Raw genomic sequence first — 6,000 nt, 5'->3', positions numbered from 1 at the left:
CTGTACATTATATCTTTGTATCTTATTTATCTTATATTTAGTAGTTTGTACTATTTAATCCCCTTCATCTATCTTGCCCCTCTCCCCTTGATAGGAAAGAACCTTGAGTGGTACATCTGACTGTTCACTTTTCTTGGAAAGAAAGATGGCCCGAGGTATGTATTTGCATTTGTATTAGTTTTCTAGGGCTGCCATAACAGAGTACCACAAACTGGGTGGCTTAAATAATAGAAATTCATTGTCTCACAGTTTTTGAGGCTTAGAGGTCTGAAATCAAGGTGTTAGTAGGGTGGGTTCTTTGTGAAGGCTGAGAGGGAGAATCTGCTCCATTTCTGTTTCCTTGGATGTGGATGCCATCTTCTCCCTATTTTCTTCTCTTCAAATGGACTTCCCTCTATGTGTGTCTGTCTCTTTGTTTAAATTTCCCCTTTTTATAAGGACATCAACCATCCTGGATTAAGACCCATCCTAATGACCTTGTTTTAACTTGATTACCTCTGTTAAGACCCTATCTCCAAATGAAGTTACATTCTGAGGTACTGGGGTTTAGGATGCCGATATATCTTTTTCAGCAAGGACACAATTCAGTCCATAACAGCATTTATTCATGAGTGGTGGCTAATGGTTTGGCCTATATGCCATGGGATAAAAGGGAATAAGATTAGAGGGTTGGTAACAAGAAAGTCTGGGTATCATCTCTTGCTCTGAGCCTCTTCCGAGGTGTTAATGTAATATTGAATTTCCCTCATTACATAACCCATTTATCATTCCTTTACCAACGGCTACTATTTTTTCTTCTTTCCATTTTATCCCAAACTTTTCTACCTTTGGAAGGGACGTTAGGTTCAGCCACTGTGCTGGTGTAGATTGCAGACCGCAATACACTCTAGTAAGTGCTTCTTCCTCTGTCCACTCTGTTCCCATAGAGTAAGGTACATAGTTGCAGAACTAGTGGGCTATCTTTACCACCAGGCAATATAGTGGCATTCACTGTTAATCCCAATTTTGCCAGATGGTGTGAAGGTACATCCTGCCCCATTAGGCCCTTGGGAATTCTGACATAAGGTGAAAAACATAGTTATAATTCCTTGCTTAGGAATCCATTCATGTTTCCTGTCCTTGTAATTGCAGCCCTGGTCCTATGACCAACGCGACAAGTAGGAGAAAAAAAAAAGATGAGGTTATATGAAGAAGAAAGTACACCAGCACCTTCCCCAACCCTTCTGCCCCAGATCCACCAGGAAAACAAGAGAAATCTATTCAGTGAGGACACTCCTTTAGCCCTGCTCATGTTGAGTGTGAGCACATTCTCATGAATGTGTGTAAACCAGCCCTTCGTGCTTTTATCTCCCCCTGTTTTAGACAATCAGTGTTTTAATTGCCTGTTCCAATTCTCTATCAGAATATTACTCTGAGGAGGATATCTCTCTGCCCATTGTTGGACATTATGGGCTGTAAAGTGAGGTCATTGGTCTGAAGAAATGATAGCTATACAAATTGGTGCAATATCTTCTCTTCCAATTCTCTCACAATATTCTGAGCATTTGCATTTACCACCAGGTAAGCGAAGTCCAGACCAGAATCATTGTCTACTCCTATCATGACCCATTTATAGCCCCATAGGGCTACCAGTAACAGCCAGCTGTGTTCAAGGGCTTTCCCGCCAGGAAGTTGGTCACACAGCTATCTGCATTCTCTGTGTATTTTGTTGGGAGATAAAACAGTTCTTACTGGCATTTTATGCCTCAGAGGGAACAAGAGGAATATGTTTAGGTTCAGCCCATCTCTGCATTGCTGCAAACCCTCAACCTCATGGACCCAGTTGGCCACGTCAAGCAAACACACAGGTGTATCTTCTTGTCGATTCCAATCATTTTGGCCACTGTGCATGAGTCAGTAAAAAGCCAAACATAATGGCTTTTTTCCACTGTTCAATCCTTCCATCACTGGTCAGTAAACAGCATGCAATTCAGCCCACCAAGCTGATTTGTTTTTACCTCCTTCCATCAGCGTGATGGCCTTCCAAACAGGATGTTGTCCATTCACCTTGGAATGTACCAAGCAGCTCTGTCAGCCAGGCAAGGGCTCTTTATTGGGCTTTATGTGAAGTGCTTGTGTCTTTTTTTACTCCAAGGGAGTAAACACCCCTCAAGTGGAAATCCTCTTGTCCAAAGTCCCAGTAGTCATCTCTGGGAAGCATTCACAGGCTCTAGCCATAAGCCCTAGTATATGCCCCACATAGGGCTATTGCACAGAGAATTTGTCCCCACCAGCACTCCAGCTTCCATTCTACACTGTATGGCTCAGGCAATATTACTGGTTCCCATTTAATATTGCTGTTTGACAATACTAGGTAGGGGAAATGTTCCGCAGTCAGATTCAGTGTCCATCTCCCAAATACAATCTGGTAAAAAAGACACAAGCACTTCACATAAAGCCTGTTCTTGTTATTTTTTTTTTAACATCTTTATTGGAGAATAATTGCTTTACAATGGTGTGTTAGTTTCTGCTTTATAACAAAGTGAATCAGTTATACATATACATATATTCCCATATCTCTTCCCTCTTGCATCTCCCTCCCTCCCACCCTCCCTATCCCACCCCTCTAGTTGGTCACAAAGCACCGAGCTGATCTCCCTGTGCTATGCGGCTGCTTCCCACTAGCTATATGTTTTACATTTGGTAGTGTATATATGTCCACGCCGCTCTCTCACTTTGTCACAGCTTACACTTCCCCCTCCCCATAGCCTCAAGTCCATTCTCTAGTAAGTTCAAACATACCGATTCTCCTACAAACTTTTACTGTAAGTCTAACAACTCATATGTTCCTAACTGTAGCCTCTATTAGGACTTCATCCACAGGTTTTTTTTTAATAGAACTTTATTGGAGTATAATTGCTTCACAATACCGTGTTAGTTTCTGTTGCACAGCAAAGTGAATCAGCCATATGCATACACATGTCCCCATATCCCCTCCCTCTTGAACCTCCCTCCAATCCTCCCTATCCCACCCCTCTAGGTCATTGCAAAGCACCAAGCCGATCTCCCTGTGCTATGCTGCTGCTTCCCACCAGACAACTATTTTACATTCGGTAGTGTATAGCATCCACAGGTTTTGATTTTACAATACTAGGTAGGCAAAGTGTTCCCTCACCCTTCATAATATGCATTCCCATAAAACATTCAGGAAAAGTTGACACACTTCTTTTTTTTAATTTATTTATTTTATTTTTGGCTGCATTGGACCTTCGTTGCTGCACGCGGGCTTTCTCTAGTTGTTGCGAGCAGGGGCTACTCTTCATTGCGGTGCATGGGTTTCTCATTGCGGTGGCTTCTCGTTGAGGAGCACAGGCTCTGGGCTCACGGGCTTCAGTACTTGTGGATCGCAGACTCCAGAGCGCAGGCTCAGTAGTTGCGGTGCACGGGCTTAGTTGCTCCGTGGCATGTGGGATCTTCCCTGACCAGGGCTTGAACCTGTGTCCCCTGCATTGGCAGATGGATTCTTAACCACTGCGCCACCAAGGAAGCCCCACACTTGTTTACATAATTCTAACTTTCATAATCCTATCAACCATTACCTTTTTTAGGTAATCTTAATCTAATCTAATCTTAATCTAATTGGGTTTCACCAGTGGGCTTTGGTACCACAGTTGAGTCCTGGAAACTTCTCTTCTCCAGCCCCTGACCATTTTACCCACTCCAGTGCAAAAGTCTTTGGCTACCCAGTGAGGGGTTGAGCCAAGTGACCCTGGCCCTTTTTTCAATCTTTACCTTATACATCTGCCTGCCCACTCTCCCATGCAATTTCCAGTCAGGTTTCTCATTGTAATGTCTGCCTTCTGACTTTTAAAATTTCTCCAAACAGGGGTAAATAGAGTGGACCTGTTTGGCGTCCTTCAATGTTGAGAGATCAAAGGGGGGGGCGGGTTCCTTTGGCCCACCCAACCTTAGGTAGTGCTGTATTAAAACTTTGTTTTAACCCAATCAATGTCCATTTTATTCACTCCATTTTTTTAATAACCATCTAAGGATTTCTACTCTTCTGGAATGAGTCCTGTGACTCCCCTTTCTGTTTTCTCTTTGTTTTGCTCCTATCGATATTCACTTCATTCATCTTATTGCTTTTTTAAAAATATTTATTTATTTACCTATTTATAATTTATTTATTTATTTAGCCGCACCAGGTCTTAGTTGCAGCAGGTGGGATCTTCGTTGTGGCATACGGGATCTAGTTCCCTGACTAGAGATCGAACCCGGGCACCCTGCATTCAGAGCACGTGCTCTTAACCAGTGGATCACCAGGGAAGTCCCTCATCTTATTACTTAATAACCGTTTAAAAATTTCTACCTCCTTGGGAAGAGTCCTGTGACTGCCCCCTTGGCCTCTCCCCATTCTCTAGTTAATTAACTTAATGTTTTTATTAACATCTGTAAGACCCAGTGAGGGGAAGCTAAGAGAGCAAATTTCATGTTTCCTGAACTTTTTTTATTTTTAATTTACTTTTGGCTGCGTTGGGCCTTTGTTGCTGCGCATGGACTCTAGTTGTGGCGTGTCGGGGCTACTCTTCGTTGGGGTGCACGGGCTTCTCATTGCGGTGGCTTCTTTTGTTGCGGAGCATGGGCTCTAGGCGTGTGGGCTTCAGTAGTTGTGGCTCATGGGCTCTAGAGCCCAGGCTCAGTAGTTGTGGTGCACAGGCTTAGTTGCTCCGCGGCATGTGGGATCCTCCCAGACCAGGGCTCTAACCCGTGTTCCCTGCATTAGCAGGGAGATTCTTAACCACTGCACCACCAGGGAAGCCCTGAACGCTTTTTTGATTTGGCAACAATAGGATTATATGGGATGCCCATGTGAAAGGGCCCCTTTAACCTCAGAATTTACCGTGACATTGGTAACAGGTATATTCAGCGGGTGAATATCCTACTCATCATAAAGCCAGTACCACAGGGTTTGCATACGAAGCGTATCAGCTATTTCAGCTGAAGTTTTCCACTTGGCATTCATAGGGGAAGACAAACACTGCAGGGTAAACAGACCTTGCAGTGGCTTTTATCTAGTCCATCAGGCTGCCTGTTCCCTCAGGAATAATCTCTTGTGTATCTGAATCACATATAGTCGTCTGTGATTTTTCCATAGTGAGCTGTGGGCCCTGTATCAACCCAAACATGCTCTTCCACTCTGCAGCACTCAAAACCAAAGACACATCCCTCACATTAGTTATGATTCATTTCAGTAAAGGTTCTTCAGGAAGCTGATGATACTGATCTACAAAATGAAACAATTCCTTCACACTATAACCCCTGGGTTTAGGAGTTTCTTGGTTTTGTCCTCTCCCCCTCCCACCCACCCCATGTTGATTACCTTCTTTGTGACCAGAGATCTTAGAGGACTTTCTGTTGTCCCTGCACATTTTTTTACCATGGGGGCAGCTTTGAGGCTAGTGGCCCAAGCTCAGACTCACTGAAATCTGAGTTTGGACCAGCATCAAGGTCTAACCCAGCATTCTCTTTTACTTTTAGTTTAGCTATTACAGATAACAATAACCAAGGGATTGTATGTTTAGCATCCTTCTTATTATTTTGCACTTCCTTATACACCCAGTGATTCCATTCCCCAGGATTTGGATTCCACTGGTAACTTTTACGTTTAGTAACTGACTACAGCAAGCTGCTGCTCCATACCATGGGTGACCATGTGGCCCAGGAATCAGAGGTTCTTCATCCCGTGCCCTTTCATCCTTTCTCTTCCCAAACTATATGTTTCCGTGAGCCAGGGCTAATCTAGCAAATCCCACATCACTGACGCCAACTCTTTTGTGTTCTGAGCACCCAATTTCAATGTGAGGAAAGGGGGTTTTCTTCCACACCTCCAACAAGCAGTGCTCTGACACCAGCTGGGTATTCTACAATTCAACTCAGTTCTCCCCTGAGATGGCATCGGATTCCACAAGTTGAGAACTCAGTCCCACAAGACTCCCCCCGCAACCCCAACTGCAGATGCCA

This window comes from Hyperoodon ampullatus (genome assembly GCF_949752795.1).
Source record: "Hyperoodon ampullatus genome assembly, chromosome: 4".
NCBI lineage: Eukaryota > Metazoa > Chordata > Mammalia > Artiodactyla > Ziphiidae > Hyperoodon > Hyperoodon ampullatus.
This window is presented reverse-complemented; position numbering follows the sequence as displayed.